The following is a 22055-nucleotide window of genomic DNA, read 5'->3' as shown; positions in this document are numbered from 1 at the left end:
GTAGCTTGACAACTTGTCTCTTTCCCCAACAGAAGTTGGTCTAATAAAATATATTACCTCACCCACCTTTTCTCTCTGAAATTGTATACATCTTTATTTAATTAAAAAGACTACTAATTAATATGTGTATATATATTTTGTTGCTACCATGTATGTTGCAGATTACAGACTTTTTACAGTCCAATCCTTAGGTCCCAGTCCTGCAAATATGTATATGTAACTTTTTACTCATATGAGAAATTTTGTTGAAATCACTGGGAATACTCATGTAAGTAAACTTGGGCACTTGCATAAGTATTAGCAGAATCTAAGTTATTTATTCACATAATTGGAAGGTCAATTTTTTTCAGAAATTTATAAATATTTCCAAGGCATGTTTTATGCAAGGCACTCAATGCATTGAAATGTTAGTTAATCTTACCCAAATCTGTGTGGAATCAGTTATTTATTGAGCAAACTTCTGAAATATGATCACCTCAGACAAGTAACTACAGGCAAACCTATTTTTAACTTGTATCTAGGGTGGAAAAAAATCCTGCATGTTCAAAATCTCTGATGCACTTCACCTTCAAAAGAATCTATTCACATAAAATACACTGTTCACATAAAATCCCAATCTTCCAATAGCTGGCCAATATGTCAAAGATGTAAACCAGATTTCACATACTCGGCTGCCAGCCACCGCTGTGTATTGCTGTTGCTACCTTAAGAAGTACAAGCTACAATGTTTAGAAACAATGTCTTTTCCCCCACAAAGCACTTCTAAAGGCACAGGCATAAAAAAAGGGAAGAACTGCAAATGCTATGCTAAGCGGCAGTATTATAAACCAGCTCCTTTTTCTATTTTAGACCACTACTATTTTTTTCCCTTAGGTATAGATGTCAGAAAAGTCTACTAGCTTAACTACGTTCCTTAAATCCAGCTATAACATGCCTAGGCTTTTGCTGCTTCTTGTGGAACAAGAAGGCAGACTGAAACAAAAGGATGATTTTTTTCTTTTAAGATATTACATTAAAATGAAAATATTGGACGCACAAAGCATTACCCCTCTAAAGCAATATTTCTCTCAAAACCTCGTGTCAAGTTCATCTGCTTTGCTTTAGAATAGAACATAATTTTTAAAAGATACTCAGAAAATGTGTTCAAATTGCTTTTTAATATGTAATGAAACAAGAAAAACATGAACTTGTTTTTCCATTTTATTTCATAGCAATTTTGATTTACTTTCTGTGTTGCATGTAGGATTATGAATAAGTTGAGGTTTATCAATTAGGTTTATCTGTGACCTTGCCTTATTTGCCTAACAGTTGCATTTTCAAGCATTTTGCAATGGCTAGTACTTTTATGTCCTATCACTGTATATGAATCAGTAGATTTTCCTGACTCTTAGTCTCAACGACAATGCATTTAAAGAATTAATGTTGTTTCTAAAGCAATTTGAAGACGAAAAGTGCCATAATTGCTACCTTAAAATAAACACACAATTAAAATGAACAATTTATTTTCATATTCATTTACTTACTTGAATATTAGCCAGGTAAACCAAGAGTCTTGATAAAAATTCTCAATAGTTAACCAGAGGCCCTAAAAGAACACGAGCATATCATTCCTAATTAACTGGTCAACTTTAGAAACCTCCTGTTGTTTCATTTCTTTCTTAGATTTGATTTTCTGCCCAAAAAAGGGGACTGAATTTCATGCCTGCTATAAAAACAAATACACCTGCTAATGCCAATTACAACTACAGTATAGCAAATCTTAACTGCCAGTTCTTCACTCTTCATTTAAATTTACAAATGAATTACATTTGCACAAAGTTTTCTCAAATTCTTCAGCTTAAAATGTGTTAAGTGGAAGAAGTATACAATAAAATGAATAGACATTGTAAAGGTACATTTTTAGGTTTACCTCCAAATCAAACACGTTATCTTGCTTGCTTGCTTGCTTTCTAAGCAAGTGATATCTTAACTTGCACCTGTAATAGAAAGTTGGCTCATCTGAGTCCTTGTGCAGCTGGACAATCATTTAAAGACAAATGGGAGTGTATCAGATGAACCAATCAGCAACAACGATACCCCAACACCTCCCATTGTCAAACTTGCGTCAGCTCTTTTAAAAAAAAAAAAAGGTAAATCAATTTACTGGTGCAATCAGTCATCAGAGGTATTTGCTCTCTGAGCTTGGCGTTCTAACAAAACGCATATCTGCAGAAAGTTTTACCTAGACTTGTGTCATAGTCAGGATGATGTAGATTACCTTGTTATTTTAGTTTGCTAATCTCGATGCTCAAGGAAGAGATACAATATTTTTAAACTAATTTTTCATCAGCATCAAAGTTACAGTTACACAATTTAGTTATGAAAGTGAGTGACAGTATGGTTTAGGACCTATAGCCAGGGCATCTGTGTTCTCATTCCCAGTCTACCACTGAATTAGGTCCAGATCCTTAACTGAGTTCTCCCTAGGCAGGATTGGGGCTATAGGGTGTGGTCTTTGACATATTGTTTGGCCTGTGTTTGTGGTAGTTTCCCCATCTGGAAAATGGTGACTATTTACTGTAATTATTTACCTCCTAGGGCTGCTGCAAGGATTCATTCTAATATATGTAGTGCACTATATATGGGAAGTATTTAATATTATTTATTTATTTGAAACGCATACTTGAGGAGAAGCTACGTTTCAATATATCAGTTACACAGTTTAGGATTTGTGCTCCATTATCTAACTGAATAATAATTATAATAATTCTTAATAAACTATATGGGCATAGTGATCAAACCACTGATTGTATGTTAGAGAAGATGCAAGTTGGAATGGTTTTTCATTATTTTAATTTTATGGAAAGGATTACACTCACTCGATTAAAATTGGCTTTGTAAATACACACACCCAGTCTCTCTCAGTCATTTTTGATGGGGGAGAGCTAAGTCATACAAATAAAAAAACATTATTGAAAACCTGTCCAAAAGAGCTTGTGTCATTTAAAAATTTAATAGGCCCCAGTCAACTTAAAAATCACAATTCTGCCCCAAAATGTTGTAACTACTATTGTTACAAGTAAACCCTATTATTACTGTAACTGAAAGAGATTAGAGGAAAAAAGTATTGATTTTCAGTTTGTTTACTTTGTAAACTGGGTGTAGTCAGTTTTACCATTTCCCCCTATTGTTTATATGGTGTTTTGTGCAGCAACAGGGGAGAGAAAAACATTTCTTTAAACAAATGAAAATGTGATTGCAAACCACAAAACCTGGCAGGGGAATTCAGCAATAAACATAGTATCAACTCAGGAGCAGCTGTAAAAATTACTTTTAATTATTTTTTGACCTAACGGAAAAAAATATATATCAAGGTTAGCTTTCATTTATTTTTTAAATACCAAGAACATGAGTTCTACCATTTAGTAATTTGCCATGACCTTCTATTTATAGCCAAGTTCGGAGGACTCAAAAGAGTGACTTTCTTTTCTTTCTCCCACAATCATAGCGATGCTAGCCTGCCCTTATTAATGGGTGCATTATCATTGGATGGAGCCCCTAGGACAGCATCTGGTCACTTAACTCCAGGACCAACTCCCAGACCTACCCCTGAAAAGATGAGACAAGGTGAGTGAGGTAATACCCTTTATTGGACCAACTTCTGCTGGTGAGAGAGACAAGCTTTCGAACTTACACAGAGCTCTTCTTCAGGTTTGTCTCTCTAATATCCTGGGATCAACACAGCTACAACAACACTGCATACAACCCTGAAAAGATGTCCTTTCAGAGAAAGCTTGTCTGGTGGTCATCAACAGTCCAAATATCCATTACAGATCTTATCTGTTCAGGAGGTTTGACGTGGGCCCTCAAACGTGGAAAGGCCAGAAGATGGAGGCATCAGCTCAACTATCTTCTGTACTTGCAAGGTTTTGTATGCGGAAGAGCTCTGTTTCTCTGTTTGAAAACCGAGTTAGTGCTATTGGTGGTAACCAGTGCCAGTTGGTAAGCCTTAATACTTGACAGCACGTACAGTCTTCAGCTGGGTGAAGGATCAGGTGGGTCCTCTCAGCCGATATTAGCAGTACTTGAAATGAGGAATGGCTTGCAAGTGCAAACAAAATGCCTCCCACACATTCACAACTACCAGGACTTTCAGTTTATGTAGGCCAAACCTCATTAAAGGACCTCACAACAAAACCTAACAGCCATGTTTAATAAGATAAGAATTTGTGCCATCGTTTGAATGAACCATTGGCCAATCAAAACTTGCTTTGATGACAGATGATGATATATAATATTGATGGGATAAACCACATTATAGTTTGAGCTTGTGGGGGTCCTAATGGTGCAGGAGGTGTTTTCACCAAAATACAAACAGTTTGTCCTTGCTTCCAGAACGTTGCATTTTGTTAAATGTTTTAACTATTATTTCATTAGCATTTTCACAGGACAATCCACTCTCACCTGTAATTTCTTTTTCTTTTAAAATTCAATTAAAATATGCCCATTTTGGGCCAATGTTGCACTTCTGACTCGCATGAGTAGTCCCATTGCTAAACAGCACTGCTTGTGTGTGCAAGGCAAGCAGCATTTGACCCAGAATGAAAATGAGTCATTAGTTACTTTAAGTAAGGTACCATTTTGATAAAGACTTGGGTCCCAAGTCTGTGGTTCTTTGCACTAGCAATATTCCCACTGAAGTCACAGGAGGTTTCACTGGACAACAGAATTGGGCCACCACTTTCTAACAACTGTCATCACACAAATGACCAAAATAAAACTTTAAAGAAAAAGCAAACTTTAATTTTGTATAATAATTGGTCCTGTTCATTAGTGAACTATAAGCCTATCTGGATATTAGTACAGATGTCATAAAAGGATCTCTCTCTCTCACACACACCCCAATCCACATTTTAAAAGGATTAGAATACATTCTCTCTAGAGGGTGTTTCAGTCCTAGATAAATCCCATTCTATACTTTATGTCAAGCAATATATAAAGAAAGGGCCAAATCATGTATTCCTTATTGAGGAATTCAATGGTCCATTGATTTCAGTGGGAGTTTTGCCTGAGAAAGAATCATAGGACACAACAGATCTTCTGATCTTGGTCTATACAGTTATGTACATAACAACCCACACAGTGAGAGGGAAATACACATTTATTTAAATGAACCCCTGTTAATACTTACAATTTTGAGGAACAAAATCAAGAATACTTGACAAGTTTCACTAGCTTTTCTGTCACAAAATGACCTTCAAATATTCTGAGGGAAGCAGCAACATTGAATTTCTCACATTGAAAAAGTGAGAGACTTTGGTGGAACTCAGAGTCTCCTGTAGAATATTAGTCTTTTCATCACCAAGTTTGCACCAGTCCCTTTATAACTGGTTTCACAAAGCAAATGAAAAGAAGAAATATCCAGGAATATTCCATATTGAGGAATGTCCACAACAGATAATATAAAATTTGGGTGATTCACCTTTACTTAAGAAAGCTGGTTCCTCATATTCAGCACTAATTTCTGAATTGTGCTATTATAGTCATATTTCATATATATTAATGTATTTGCCAATAGACCTTTGGCAGTTAGGTTTCCATTTTAAGTGTGATATAGATGGCCTACAATATTTGTTTATGACATTACAATGCAGAGACATTGTAATGAGCCATGATGTCACCAATTATAAGGATTTATTGTTGCTAGATTCTTCAAGCAGAAGTTAAAAGCAGATAGTGAGGACATACATTAATAAATGCAAAATATTTAAAAGCATATTCAGAAAATAAATTGTGACTGAATGCAAAACATGTTCTTGTTTGAATGCTTCCAGTAACAGACATAAATGTACTCTCTAGGTTTTCACCCCAGGGCTTCTTGTTGTTCCATCCCCTAAAATAATAAAGACTACTTCAGTGAAGCCAATTTTTCAGATAACTTGTTACAAAAATATATTCTTTTTGCAGCACACTCAAGAACATCCTACATTGTTAGGATGATTATTATTGGCCCTGATCCTGCACTGAGAACTGCACAGATGCAGGGGGTCCTCCCAGGGGATTCTCATTGCAAGCTTCTGGCTATTATTTGTATTCTATAAGTGTCCATGATGTATTAGGTGCTTTATAAAAAGAAAGAAAGCAGTCTCCGTTCTACAAAAAACAGACATAGCTGTAAGGTATAGGAACAATCAACAAGTAGCATAGCTGGGTGGTAATTGGGCAGTATTTCTGTAATTATTTTATTTATAAAGGTATGTAAATAAAATAATTACAGAAATACTGGGATATGATGTATAGGGAACCCCAAATTACCCTACAGCCATGACTTGATAGTTACTTGCAGATATTACAGGCCTTTTACATCTGTCGATTTTGAATTGATACTCTAGCTCCCCATTCACCAAATCGTTTCACACTACACCATGTATTTATTCCAGAGAGCTCCCTTTTGTGGTAACAAGAGAACAAACACCTACGTTTTTCCCTTGACCCCTTTCCCAAACTCATGCAATAGTTATGGCTGAAAGCTAACTTGAAGTAATGATTTCAGCAATTGAAGGGAAAGGACTATTAGATAAATGAATTTTTTGGAATGACATTTTGGGCTAAAGTGTGGCTTTTAATCAGTGTCCTTGGTAGTGAGTGGTGTACAGACCCAGTAACTCAGCAGGAGCATTTTGTCTCATGCAAATGTAATGCCGACAGACCCCCCGTCATCAATGGGCGGGATCAAACCTCGGACCTCTGGAGCTCAGTGCATGAGCCTCTACCACCTGAGCAAAAAGCCAACTGGCTGTTTGCTAAGGCTGTAGAACAGACTCATTAATTGCTTTCTCTCTCTCTAAATGGTTTCGGTGCCACTACAGGGGACAGAACACCACACCCAGGAGGTGCGTGGGTTACATACTTCCTCTAGCTGAGGAAGCGCGTCCCGAGCTTCAGAGACTTCCGAGTTAAAATCCTGGACGAGCCCCCTCTTGTAACACTGACAGACCCCGGTTGTCAAGGGGAGGAATCAAACCTGGGACCTCGGGAGCTTAGTGCATGAGCCTCTACTGTGTGAGCTAAAAGTCAACTGGCTGTTAGCTAAGGCTGTAGAGCAGACTCATTAATTGCTTTCTCTCTCTCTAAATCAGGGGTGAACAAACTATGGCCCGGAGGCCACATCCAGCCCTTCAGATGTTTTAATCTAGCCCTCGAGCTCACGCCGGGGAGCGGGGTCCAGGGCTCCGCGTGGCTCCCAGAAACAGAGGCATGTCGCTCCTCCGGCTCCTAGGCATAGGCGCAGCCAGGGGACTCCGCACGCTGTCCCCACCCCAAGTGCTGCCCCTGCAACTCCCATTGGCCAGAAACCTCATTTCTGGCCCCACCCCAGAGCCCTCACCCCACCCCCCAATTTTGTGAGCATTAATGGCCCGTCATACAATTTCCATACCCAGATGTGGTCCTCGGGCCAAAAAGTTTGCCCACCCCTGCTCTAAATGGTCTCGGTGCCACTACAGGGGACAGAACACCACACCCAGGGGGTGTGTGGCTTACACAAGCTCAGTGTCTTTGGGAGCAGAAGGGAAATTGCTGCTATGCCTTTCGAAAGGGTGCAGCTTGGATTCCTGTCCATGTGGGGCAAAGTCTGCTGGCTGGTAGAGAAGTGACAAGATCGTCGCTGAATATTTTCTCTTCCATCATAGACTCACCAGGCTTTAATGTCATAAGGGACCATCATAATCATCTAGTCTGACCTCCTGCACATTGCAGGCCACAGAACCTCACCTACCCAATTTATAAGGGCTAATAACAAAATTTTGTGGCAGACTATTACCCTGAGCAGTGCTTGTGCCTCTCTGAATGCAAGGACTGTAGTTATGCCTACATGTCATCCTCTATCCCACGTATGTACAGGCTATCCACAAACTGGCCTTTTCTTTTTCAGTCCTACTGTGAATCAGATAATTTTTTGCAACTTACTAAAACAGATAACTATTAGTCTGACCATTCTTCTTCTTGAAGACACTGACCTACCTTTTCTATTTAGGACTCTTTACCTTTTCTATTTAAGATGAAATGAGATCTAAATCAGTCAATGGAAACAATCTGAATTCCTTATCGTTAGCAAAATCTGCAGTAGAGTAATACCACTGTTTATACTGATTTAGCATTTTGAAAGTGTAATATATTGTAGCACTTAGGATATAGACATACATTATAATTATTAGAACATAAGAATGGCCGTATTGGGGCAGACCAATGGTCCATCTAACCCACTATCCTGTTTTCCAACAGCAGCCAATGTCAGATGCTTGAAAGGGAATGAACAGAACAGGGCGATTATTGAGTGATCCATCCCCCTGTCTTCTAGTCCCAGCATCTGGCAGTTAGCGGCTTAGGGACAGTCAGCATGGGGTTGCATCCCTGACCATCTTGGCCAATAGCCATTGATGGACCTATCCTTCATGAACTTATCTAATTCTTTCTTGAACCCAGTTATAGTTTTGGCCTTCACAGCATCCTCTATCAACCATTTCCATAGGCTGACTGTGCCTTGTGTAAAGAAGTACTTCCTTTTGTTTTAAACCTGCTGACTATTAATTTTGAGTGCCCTCTATTTCTTGTGTTATATGAATGCGTAAAAAATGCTTCCTTATTTACTTTCTCCACACCATTCATGAATTTATAGACCTCTATCATATCCTCCTCTCCTCCCTCTGTTGTCTCATTTCTAAGCTGAATGGTCCCAAGCTTTTTAGTCTCTCCTCATATGGAAGCTGTTCCATACCCCTAATTATTTTCATTGCCCCTCTCTGTGCCTTTTCCAATTTTAATGCATCTTTTTTTGAGACAGGATGACCAGAACTTCAGACAGTATTCAAGGTGTTGGCGTATCATGGATTTGTATAGTGGCATTATAATATTTACTGTCTTATTATCTATCCCTTTTCTAATGATTCCTAACATTTTGTTAATTTTTTTTATTACTGCTGCACAGTGAGTGGATGTTTTCAGAGAACTATCCACGATGATTCCAAGATCTCTTTCTTGAATTGTAGGCAACAGCTAATTTAGACCCATTCATTTTGTGTATATCGTTGGAATTATGTCTTCCAATGTGCATTACTTTGCATTTATCAACATTGAATTTCATCTGCCATTTTGTTGCCCAGTCACCCAGTTTTGTGAGATCTCTTTGTAACTCTTTGCAGTCTGCTTTGGATTTACTATCCTGAGCAATTTTGTATCATCTGCAAATTTTGCCACCTCACTGTTTACCCCTTTTTCCAGATCATTTATGAATATGTTGAACAGCACTGGTGCCAGTACAGACCCTTGGGGGACCCCACTATTTACCTCTCTCCATTCTGAAAACTGACAATTTATTCCTACCCTTCTCCTGCCCCACCCCATCTTTTAACCAGTTACTGATCCATGAGAGGATCTTATCCCATGATTCCTTACTTTGCTCAAGAGCCTTTGGTGAGGGACCTCGTCAAAGGCTTTCTGAAAGTCCAAGTACACTGTATCTACTGGATCACCCTTGTCCACGTTTGTTGAACCCCTCAAAAAATTGAATAGATTTCTGAGGCATGATTTCCCTTTACAAAAGCTGTGTTGACTCTTCCCCAACAAATCATGTTCATATGTGTATCTGATAATTCTGTTATTTACTATAGTTTCAATCAATTTGCCTGGTACTGAAGTTAGGCTTACCAGCCTGTAATTGCCAGGATCACCTTTGGAGCCTTTTTTAAAAATTGGAGTTACATTAGGTATTCTCCAGTATCTGGTACAGAGGCTGATTTAAGTGATAGGTTACATACCACAGTCAGTAAGTTCTGCAATTTCAGATTTGAGTTCCTTCAGAACTCTTGGATGATTTAATCTGGTCCTGGTGACATATTACTATTTAATTTATCAATTTGTTCCAAAACCTCCTCTATCAACAACTTATTGTGGGACAGTTCCTCAGATTTGTCACCTAAAAAGAATGGCTCAGCTGTGGAAATCTCCTCTGCAGTGAAGGCAGATGCAAAGAATTCATTAGCTTTCTGCAACAGCCTTGTCTTCCCTGAGTTCTCTTTTAGTACCTCAATCATCCAGTGGCCTCACTAATGGTTTCACACTCTTCCTGTCTCTGATGTACTTAGATTTTTTTTTTTTTTGCTGTCAGTTTTTGTGTCTTTTCCTAGTTACTCTTCAAATTCTTTTTTGGCTTGTCTAATTATACTTTTACACTTAATTTGCCAGAGTTTATACTCCTTTCTATTTTCCTCAGTAGAATTTGACTTCCAATTTTTAAAGGATGCCTTTTTGCCTCTAACCACCTCTTTTTATGCTGTTTAGCCACATTGGCATATTTTGGGGTCCTCTTGCTATTTTTTTAATTTGGGGTACATGTTTAATTTGAGCCTCCATTATGGTTTTTTAAAAAGTTTCCATGAGGCCTGCAGGCATTTCATTCTTGTGACTGTTCCTTTTAATTTCCATTTAACTAGCTTCCTCATTTTTGTCTAGTTCCCTTTTTTGAAGTTAAATGCTACAGTGGAGGGCTTCTCCCCACCCAAGAAGGATGATATATTTAATTACATATGGTCACTACTACTGAGCAATTCGGCTATATTCACTTCTTGCACCAGATCCTGTGCTCCACTTAGGCCTTAATCAGGAATTGCCTCTCCCCTTGTGGGTTTCATGAGTAGCTGCTTCAGAATGCAGTTATTAATGGTGTTTAGAAATTTTATCTCTGCATCGTGTCCTGAGATGACATGTAGCCAGCCAACATAGGGACAGATGACTGGGTACATAGACAATGATAGTGCTTCAGCTCTGTATCAGGCGCGAGGGCTTAGACGCTTACAATCTAAAATAAAGACAAGGGGAGAAAAAAAAAGAATGGCCTGAGAGACCTGTGGATTGTGGCAATTTACAAGGTTTCCTTGTTTACTTAAATTAATAGTTAGAGAGGTGAAAGTGGGGCTTGATTCTCATTTATGGTACAACTCCTTTACACTGTTTTGGCAGTTCAAAGGGGCCTTAGTGCAAAAGAGATTCACATTGTTGATCTTTACCCTCTGGGAAGGATAGCCCAGTGGTTAGGGCACTAACAGAGGACTTGGGAGACCTAGGTTCAATTCCCTGCTTAGCTACAGACTTCTAGAGTGACCTTGGGCAAGTCACTTAGCCTCTCGGTGCTTCAGTTCCCCATCTGTAAAATGGGGATAATCCTACCTCACAGGGATGTTGTGAGGATAAATACATTAAAATTATGAGGTGCTTAGATACTATGGTGATGGAAGCATATATGTACTGAAGATAGATTGGTTATTAATTAATAGAAATAATGATAAAATTTAAAGTCTTGTAAAAATACAATGGGGAAAAAAAACTACCCCAGAAAATGTAGTCTAATGTAAAAATATTCTATTATGTTTCTTGTTTAAACTTTTAAAATTTCAGTTCTGGAAAGAGTATTTTTCCCTGTCAGTTCCATGTATTTGTATTACCCAACAATCTCTAACTCCCATGGTTAGTTGCTTTATGTAATGCTTCATCAGCTTTTACAGCAATAACAGAGAACCATATGGCTTATAACAAAATATTATTCATATTATTGTTATTGCTCATTATTATTATTGTCATAGGAGACTATCCCTGGATGTGCATTTTTTCCCTTTAAAAAGAGAAATCTGGCTCAGCTCTTTAGACTCTACATCACATTTAGTATACTAACGTGTTTTTTGTATTCTTTTTCTTAACCTGTGAAAACATGTTTTTGCTCTGATCAAACTGAACGTACTATGAGGTTTGCCATTCCTCATCCAACTATTGATCCATCAACTTCAGTCACCTACCTTGACGTTGGCCAGTGTCTGATGTTTTAGAAGAAGCAATCTTGCTCTTAAGATCTAGTAGTTCCTCTAATTCTGAGAGGTTCGGCATGGGGGCAAGTTCCTTCCTGACTCCTAGACCTAAAACATCAAATCTTATTCCACTGTGTTTCTCCGTTCCTTTTATACTATAGGTCCTTAAAACTCTTTGAGGCAGGGACTCTCATGTACTGTATGTTTGTACAGTAACTATCACAGAGGTGGGCAAACTACGGCCGGTGGGCAAACTACAGCCTGCGGGCCACATCCGGCCTCCTGGACCATCCTGCCCAGCCCTTGAGCTTCCGGGCAGGGAGGCTAGCCCCCGGCCCCAACCCTGCTGTTCCTGCTCCCCCACAGCATGGTAAGGAGGCAGGGAGCGGGGGGACTATAAAAAGTTTATGTGGCTTTGTAGTAAAATGATTAACTATTTATTGATGTTGTCACAGACACACAAGATTTCATAGATTCCAAGACCATTGTGAGTCTGACCTCCTGTACAACACAGGTCATAGATCTTCCCCAAAAGAATTCCTAGAGTATATCTTTTAGAAAAAACATCTAATCTTGATTTTAAAATTGACAGTGATAGAGAATCTACCTTCTAAATTGCTGCAGTAGTTAATTACTCTCAATTTATGCCTTATTTCCAGCCTAAATTTGTCTAGCTTCATCTTCAACTTGCAGAAGCGGTTGACTTATTGCACATGTGGTTAATATACTGAGTCAATTGGTTTAAGTTTTTTTAAAACATTACTGTATCTGCATTGGATATTGGAGTCTCTGCCCCATCTGAGCTCTGCTTGGATACAGTGTAGTGTCAGCTAGAAGCAGCTTTAACTTACACCACCTCAGTGACCTTACCCCAGGAGGACAAAAGTAGGCAGCATAGCAGCTGGCTCTACTACCTTCTCCAGCTATGCACTACTGGGGAACTTCCCAGCGCTGCGGGGATTTTCTGCTGGCTATTTATGACCAGTCTGAGTCCACTTTCAACCGTACAACGTGGATTTAGTGACTGGAGGATCTAGCTCATTACATCTGGATTGGGTAAATAGGATCAAACTAATTTTCAAATGCCTTTGTGTCTGAGATAGAGAAAATGCTAATGTGAGAGTTTAAACCCATCTATGTATTGCTAAAGTGCACTTAATTCATAACATATTTTATCTTATACATGATTATATTCAAAATTATGTAGCAGTAATTCCTAATGAAACATGATCCAGCCGAACTGTTCTTTTAAATCAAACAGTTGTCTCAACCTGTTTTAACATTAAAATCACTTGTCTCATAAAAGTTTTAAAGTTTCAGGAAATTATATTAAGAATAATGATCAGTATAACAGCATTATATAAAACAACGACATCAGTTCGTTCAATAAAATTCTTCAACTTAACTGCAATATTTTGGCACAGTGACTGAGATGATTGTTTTTCTAATTAATTAAAGACCGGTTCATTTAAGCAATTACATTCTTTGTCCACAACAAGCACATTTTTAATTAGTGAGCCCCTACTGCTATCAAAAGGCCTTCATTATTTGTTTTTCATTCTCTCTCTAATCCTAAAATAACAAAGTCCCTGCTCACCAGAATTCTTGAGAGAAAGTTGATTTTGGAATTTTGTTAATGCTGTGACTTCCTGGAGATCTGCAAATCTTTTCTTATCCAAAAAGTACCATCACTAGCTATTAGGGAATAATCTAAATTAGACCTGTAATGTTTTAGCTTTTCCATCTATATTATTTTTCTCTTCAATGGCCTCTCTAGTCTCTTGCAATCTAGGAATAACTTGGACTGGTGGGCCTTTTAAAAAATGTAACTAGCTGTCAGATAGGCAGTGATGAGGGAGCACATATTTATTTTAATGTTGGGGTATCACCTCGAAAGGTATTTTCTTTTGCCTTATCAAATGTTTCTGTTCAGTTGTTGTTCTTTGTCATAGCTTTAAAAATTTACAGTTTTGTTTGCATGTCAAGCCGTAGTTCTTTTAGTAACAAAAATCAGGGTGGTTATTGCTCCTGACACTTGTGACAGTGTCTTTAGCTCAGTGTCTTTAGTTGGTGGCTTTCATCCACTGGGAAGGCAATTTACATGGGGATTTTGGTTTGGCATGGATGCTCTGTCTAGTAAGTCGAATTTCCAGTCAGACCACATATTTTCTCTTCCATTGATCCCACTAACAACGCTAAAGGCAAGGCAAAGCAAAAGTGATCCTTTATCGCAAAATGCTCAAGAGAAGCCTAAAGAATTTTTGATTGCCCAACTATCAGGCTTCTTTCAAGGTGAGAGATGTTGTCTGTCAAGGTCTAAACATACCTCACAATTTGACTGCCAGATGCTGGGACTGTATGACAGGGTATGGATCACCTGATAATTTCCCTGTTTTGTTCATTCCCTTTGAAGCATCTGGCATTGGCCATTCTTGGAAGACAGGATACTGGGATAGATGGACCATTGGTCTGACCCAGTATGGCCATTCTTATGGTCCTATGTTCTTAACATAGACCGGCCATTTAAAAAATGGGTCAAATAAAGACACACATTTCACTGAGATTTGGAGCACGCTACTGCAAATCACGAAGTGTACTGTATGCTAATGATGATTCAGTCTGAAAGGCCTTTCTGGACAAAAAGGTTAGAAAAATATTCACAAACACAGAAAAGAAATACAGATCTTAATGGTCTGAATTTTTAATCTGTCTGAAATTGATTATTTAAAAAAAAATTCATACTGGTAGAAACGGCACCTAATGAGAAAACCTGTTAACCTTTTTGTCAGTATTAATAAAATACAAGTTAGTAACTTTTAATATGCATTTAGTGTATATTTTTTATCAAATCCCATTAGTAATCATAGTTCCTGAGTCAACTGGCTGTGTTGACATTCTAGAGAACACAGCAGGTACATCACATCAAACATTAGGGCCTCAATCCTGCAAACACTCGTGCATTCGAGTGACTTCACACAGGCGAGTAGTAGTTCTACTGTGTGTTTAATAACTGAATATTCCTCAGTATTTTTGTTTAATAACTGTCCTTTCATCTGACTGTGCAAAATGTCCTCATTAATTTAAAATGCCTATTTTCTTACAGCCAGCTATAATTTATTCAATATAATATAAATGTTGTTACTTCTTCAATTTGATTGTACAGTTTAAATGTAAAATCAGGAAGCCAACAATTTCAGCAGTAAATGAACTCTCACTTTTTTGCACCACATGCTTTTATGTTATGTTTTCATTATAATATTGTGTAGTTTTGTAAAAATGTTGATTAGCAATTTCACAAATCTGAAAAACACAATTCACAGGTTACGACCATGACCCTTGAAAAAATGTGAGAGAACAACCTCATTACGAGATATACCTTGCAAGAGATATTTGTTTAACTTGAACTCTGCAAGAGCAGTTGCCCAGTGCAACTGTACATATTTGCTCCTGAATCCTTTCTGAAAGGCACTATTTAAACATGTTGATGCACTGCATTGAGATTTTTTTTTTTATCCATTCCAGCAGGGTTGACAAAACAAGAAGACTCAGAAGATAAACCTGTTTTTTTATTGCAAGAAGCACTACAAGGTAAGTGAACTACGTTTTACATTATCTATTCCCATTTAAATAAAACATGGAAGGAATGCAAGCTCTTGTGGAGGTGCATGGTATGGTTGTATTGCTCAGTCAGATTTCTATTTTCAATTGTATTAATGTATTTGGACTCTAGTTGTCAATCTTTGGTTTAATGGCAATGAGTTTGTTAGTGTAGATTCATTGATCTGTTAGGAGGGAAGGAGAAATTTGTGTGTATGGAGAAATTTGTGGTTCCCTCAATCTAACCCATGCCCAGAACCCAGGACGTATTTCTTGTCTCTGATTTAGATGAGTCTGCAAACAGGTGTCTACAATGACATGGAATTTTATGATGTAGGCACTTGGATTAGCCATCAAATCATTTCACATAAGCTACTGAACAGCCACCAGGTGGTAACAGTGACTTTCAGTCACTGCTGCGCTGGGCTAGGTTCACTGCAGTGACCTATAGGTGAAAGTTTCTGTCTCCTGAACCAGTCACACTTTACATGTCCCTTCTGAGCTCTGTTTTAGCCATTCTCCAGCCAATGTCAGGATGGGACACCTTTCAATCTGCCAATACTATCCTTAATTAGCTGGAGAAGTTAATCCTAAGCAACCCAAAGCACTCCTCATCTCCTTAGGATAAATTTACGCCTTCTGCAGCAATTCCATCTCTGAAAGCCGAAAACCATGAAAGTTCATGTTAATGCTAACAGAACATAGCACCTATGATGTGCTTTCACAGGAGCTGTAGCATTAGTCTTCTTTTTCTTAATTCTCTTTGTTTGCTAGATAAAGACATAACTACAAGCTAATATCCAGATCCTACAAGCCCTTAATCATGCAAGTAGCATTTATGCATATGAGTAACTCCACTGACTTCAGTAAGGCCCTAGTTCAATGCTACTAAATGCCCCAACAACAAAACACTGCACACATGAAATGGTGTTTTCAAATATAAACTAAAAACAGAAAATGATCTAGCACTGGAGAGAAAAGGCATTTATGTGTCACTCTACTGAAAATCAAGTAGTAATTATTTCATTATCTCCTTTGCTTTGTTTCTCGGTGCCTGTATCAATGTACTTAGGCAGTAAATTGCAAAGTAAAACCATGAGCCCAATCCTGAATTTCTTATTCAGGCTACACTGCTATTTTGCCTGAAGATGACACGATTGGGCCCTAATATTTACTCTTTCTCTCTTAAATCACAAGAAATGTATGGTCCTGCAGTGGGTAGCGGTTTTGCTCCTTGCTATTATTACATTAGTCAGATCATCACACATGAATTTTTTTTAAAAGCGGTATGAAATATTACCTTAGACTAGGGAAGCAATATAGTGGGCTTGTGAAATAAAGATTCATTTCCTGACTGTGAAAATTCACAATATAGACATTCAGGGTTGGGCTGAAGCCTGAGCTCTGGGACCGTGCAAGGATGGAGGTCCCAGAGCTCGGGCTCAAGCCTAAATGTCTACGCAGCTACTTCTAGTCCCATGAGCCAGTCACCTGACCTGGGCGAGTCGTGGCTGCTGTGGGTCTTTTATCCCTGTGCAGATATACCCTTACTTTCAGTGGTATTTTCTATCTCTTGTTAGCTTATCACATGACTCCTCGCCTTCTCTGCAATTCAGTTTGCATTCATTTCTGAAATATGCAACTTTTATTTTGTCCTTCAAAAATTATAAAAGGAAAAGGAAAAAGCGGAATGCATGAAGTACGGTAAGGCTGAAAGTGTTCTATAACTTAGCACCAGTCCAAAGTTCAGGACTTGCTATTTATTACTGCTGGTAGAAAAAAAAATATTTCCTTTTTTTCCGATCAATATTTTGAAAACCTTGGATCATCTCTACTCTTTTTGTTAGGAGAGTAACAAGAAACAAGACTATTAGTGATAGTTTTAAGAAAGAGCATCATCACAGGAACCATCAAGACTAAAAGCAAATTTTGGACACTAATGATTGCAAAGCTTTTCAATGGAATATGAAGTATACCTTTCCAATCCTTATATATAAAATATGTATAATGATACTTACTTCCTACATAAGAGTTTTTGTTATCATTAGACAACTTACTTTAAAATATCAATGCTGATTACTCTCTTGCTTTCCAAACTTCACGCCCTTTCTCTCTGATGTGATTTTAGCATCTGATACCTCATAAGCAGCTAAAGTTAGTCTAACGTTTTACTCTACTTGAAAGCTGGCCTTCCAGACATTAAGGATCAAATGATGCCCCTTCCACACTGAAGAGTAACTTACTCAAAGGGTTATCCGTTCAATAGCAAATTATTACAAGTAATTCCAAGTGGTTTCAATGTGACTAGGGTTATTATAATTTGGTCCTAAAGGAATAAATCACTGGTTTCTGGATATAGTTGTTCTCCATAGCAACTAAAATCATGTCAAAATTGAGGTGGAAAAAATCCAAAATGATAAACAGAATGACATAATTTTTAATGTTTAATATCTCACAACCTGTCAGGGTAAAAACAGTTTAATAAACAAATGCTCCTAGGAATGATAAATTTTCCCAAGAACTGGAGCACAGATCAGAAAGAAAAATATTTGATTCCTTGGAGAAAAGTATAGTTCCATAAGGCATGGAAGTTGCTCGTGTAACCAGAAAAATGGAGTAAATGCTACAGGCTATATCCTCATCTCTTGAACATCTGCACATGGAACACAAACCAGTCTGCAAATCATTGTGGCCCAGCAAAATTGAAAGAGAATCTTCTTCTTCCAGCTAATTGAAGGTAGCAGGTGTGGCTGTGGAATGGCTTTCAAGATCTACATTCTACTGATGTAATAGAGGAGCAGGTATTTCTAGAACCAATTTATAGAGTATCTATAAAAAAAAAAGAGAAAACTAACTGCAACTCTTCCAAAGTAACAACTATATTTATGGAATGCCAAGTCTTTCACAAAATGAAGAACAAGGAAATTTGTAGTTAAGACCGTCTTAAACTCAGTCCATTGTTCCTCAAAAATGTAATATATGCCAATGACATCAGATATTGAAAAACACAGGTACTGCTAGGCAAATTATGGGTTGAATTTCAGCTATAAAGATAATCTGCAATGTATATTTTAAAAAAGTAGTTAACTGTAAAGATGTATGTGTTGAACGCACCAAATAGCAAAGGTAGGTGAGGCCTTCAGCAGGTAAATGAATTTAAAATTACAATTTTTTATGTTTTAGGTGCCATGCAGTTTGGCTGACACATGGAGCTAGCCTAGAGAGGATCAGGTAAATGGTTACTTTTCCCAGTATATGGCACCACTTTGCAAAGTCTTATTATTTTGATTGGTGCATAGAAACATATATTTTTTTAAATGGCAAAATCACTTTATCAGCTAAAAAGAATAATGCTTACCTCACTTCCCTCCCTGCCCATGTATAAGTGAGCTCTTTGATCTGGTAGGGGCATAAATTGTTGTATTGTAGAGTAGTGCATGCTGGGAAAAATCACATTTAAAGCTCTAACTATGGGAATGTTAAAGCACACACAAAACCCAACAGACTTGGTAGGTTTTGTTTGTCTATTAAATGAATGTCCCTCTGACCTTTGCTGTAAGAATTCAGCACATAGGAATGAGAGAACCTAGATAATTGTGTTGAGTGATTGCTCTTCCTCCCTGCAGGTTCTCACATGTGCAGTCTCACAAGGTTGCATTCTTGCTAAACCCCCGTTGAATGTACTTGTACGAATTTAGTGGTGTACCTGCTGTCTTGTGCCTAATGAGGTAGAGAAATGAATCAGTATAAAGTAGCTAAAACTAAAGCTGGATAATATGAAAACAATGTTTGCTGGTGAGAAAAGCATTAAACAGAGTGGGTGAAGGCTGCACCTGTTTGAGGTGTGTGTCCACTCTTTGGCAATATGGTCTGCAGCCAATGAGTCATACTCAGTTGTACATACAGCCAGACTCCCTGACAGAGGCCATGACTTGTTGTTATATGTTCTGTAGGCCTGCCAGAGAGATCCATGCCTTTGTCACTTCAAAGGGAATGCACTCTAGTTGGGATTGCCCTTAAGGAAAACAGGGAGGCTTCAGCTGTTGCAATATGTAACTGCTTGCCTCCTAAAGCAGAGGTGGTGGGGTTGCTGTGAGCACATTACCCTGATGTTTCATACTCTGCACTTTTGTCTGCCTGTTTCTGAGTACCTATTACCTTTAAAGACTTCAATGTTCTAGGATCCACTTACATGAGGAATTATCTATGCCCTGTCACAGTGATCAAGACTTGCTGGGTTGCCCTGCTGATGCTACTTGGGATTTCTCTCTCTAGAACTGCGAAAATAGTCAGTAGAAGACCCTTGCATAATGGAACTCAGTCTGTCTGACAGTTGGCCAGACCCCAACCCCTCATATGACAACCTTTAGAGCAGAGTGCATAGAATGTTTATTTACACATATTTTTGATTAACCATTCCGGAATGTCTGAAGGTTATGGGCAAAATCCTGGTCCAACTATCGTAAATTACAAAACTCCCATTGATTTCAATTCCAGAATTTCATGCTATTCAGACCAATTTTCTTGAATGGAGACTCTTTTATTTTGTTCAAAGTTGTCACAGAACTCAGATGCTAATGCCACAGAGCTGCACAATTATTATATATGAGTGAGAGAAAGAGAGAGACAAATTGTCCTGTTTTAGAATGATATTGTTGAATGTTACTGAGCATACAAATAACCCTAAAACTGACTCCTGATGAAAATGTAAATATAAAGACTGTTAGGCAAAAAAAGGCTAATTACCCATACCCTCACTGTGATGTCCTTTTTGAAGAGTCTGCTGGGTAAAAATCGCTCTTCGTTGATGGATCAGTGGCACTACAGAACATAGAATCCATTCTTTTCTATATTTTATACCTATTTATTTATTTAGGAAGTATATTCTATTATTTCTATATGGCTGCAGTTCTTGGTCCCTGAATGCTGAATTCTCAAACTGCACTGCATTTGAAAACAGTATGAAAGAATCCCATTGCCATAAAGCGTGGAGCTGCAGTGCACATTCTACTCCTGAGAGCATTATGCACCAAAAAAATAAAAATTCTGTGCACAATATTTTAAAATTCTGCAAGTTTTATTTGTCAATAAATAAATATAAAGGCTTCAGCATGGCAGTGGGTAGCACAGGCTACCTGCATGAAGGTGGGAGACTGCATGAAGGTGGGAGATCATCCTGCAGCCTCCCCACCCCCATCCCCAGGACATGGACTCAGTGGTGAGGCTGCATCTGACCCTGACACAGCACAAGGCCTGCCCCGGAAACACTCTGGGGCCATGCCCCTCTGTGCCAGGTGCATCAGGTGTGGGGCAGGCAGGCTCAACTACGCAGGATCCAAGTGTGGAGGGGCTCAGAGTGGGAGAATCCAGGTGTGGTGTGAGAGGATTCTGTGTGGGATAATCTGGGTGCCAGCAGCTCAGTGAGGGGTCTAGGTGAGGGGGGATTTGGATGCACAAAGGGTTGTTGGGGGGGTTCCAGGAGCTGGGGCAGGTGAAAATGGTTGGGGCTCAGCGGAGGAGTCTGGGTGTGGGGGTCTGGGTGCCGCTAATTGGGATAAGTGGCATGGGAGTTTGGATGTGGGGGCTTAGGATGGTGCAGGGGGTGGGGGTTTGAGTGCAGGGAGCTCAGTGGAGGGGGTGGTCTGGGTGCAGGAGTGGGGGTCAGGAGGCCTGAGTGCAGGGGGCCCCAGGTGCAGGGCTGAGGTTCAATGAGGTGGGGTTTGGGTACAGAGGGCTAAGAGGGTTCTGGGTGTATGGGGTGAGGCTTGGTGGGGGTGTCTAGGTATGGGAGGTCCAGATGCACGGGGGGTTGGGCAGATGGGGGAGCAGCTCCCTGTACACTGACCCCTCCCCCTGCAGCTGAGGAGCGATGAGGGCAGAAAGCAGGGGAGGATGCTGAGCTTCCTGCAGCTGGGAGAGGTTTCTGGGGGTGGGTCTGACACAGCCCCAGCCAATCCTTGCAGGGGAAGAGGAAGTCCCATCCTCTCCTGCCTTCAGCCGAGCCAGGACTCGCATCTGATCCTGGCTCAGGATAGGAGCCACTGGCTGGAGTGTTCCCAGCTCTGCGTTGATTTACCTCTCCACTAGCTGCTCTGGGTGCCTGAAACGATGTATCTGTGCAGCTAGCGAGTGGTGTGTGACTGCTCTTGCAGCTTCCCTTTACTTCCCGGTCAGAAAGTCATTTTTCTGCGGGGAAGCAAAGAAATCTGCGGGGGACATGAATTCTGCGCACATGCAGTGGCGCAGAACTCCCCCAGGAGCAACATTCTATTTAATACATTCTCTCTGTCATCTTTCTACAGCCCAATGATGTTTAACCTTGTAGCATGGGACATCCATTACATCAAATGGCATTCCAGAGACTGATCAAATAATGGAGGAGTGATGTCCTGATATTATAACATATCAAAACAAACATTGCAATGCCAGGATATCACAACAATTTTTCTGGACGCTTCCAACAATTCCATTTTCATCATGGGCCTTGATTTATACCTTAAGCAAACCTAACATATATGGCATAAGACAGGGCCGAATCTGATGCCTTATTTCCTCTCTTTCTGGCTGTGGCACTGAATAGACAGAAAAATAGCTTTTCCCCTTCTTTGCCAGTTAATGAAGTGC

General features: G+C 39.1%; 1 protein-coding gene across 5 annotated transcripts in view; it reads right to left on the bottom strand.

Annotated features, from left to right (window-relative positions):
* Positions 1–22055, bottom strand: part of SLC38A4 (solute carrier family 38 member 4) — a 62450-nt gene that overhangs the window by 26927 nt on the left and 13468 nt on the right. The window contains exons 1-2 of one of the 5 annotated variants that reach the window (XM_073327974.2): positions 1910–2032; positions 1524–1585 (exon numbers count right to left, since the gene is read on the bottom strand). The exons of 2 other annotated variants lie outside the window; for them this stretch is intronic. The gene's annotated coding sequence lies outside the window, so the exon portion shown is untranslated. Of the gene's footprint in view, positions 1–1523; positions 1586–1909; positions 2035–22055 lie in introns of those variants that run through there. 2 more of the 5 variants (XM_073327977.2, XM_073327972.2) reach the window with 2 other exon arrangements.

The sequence above is a fragment of the Lepidochelys kempii genome, chromosome 1, assembly GCF_965140285.1.
Source record: "Lepidochelys kempii isolate rLepKem1 chromosome 1, rLepKem1.hap1, whole genome shotgun sequence".
In the NCBI taxonomy this organism is placed as follows: Eukaryota; Metazoa; Chordata; order Testudines; family Cheloniidae; genus Lepidochelys; species Lepidochelys kempii.
This window is presented reverse-complemented; position numbering and strand designations above follow the sequence as displayed.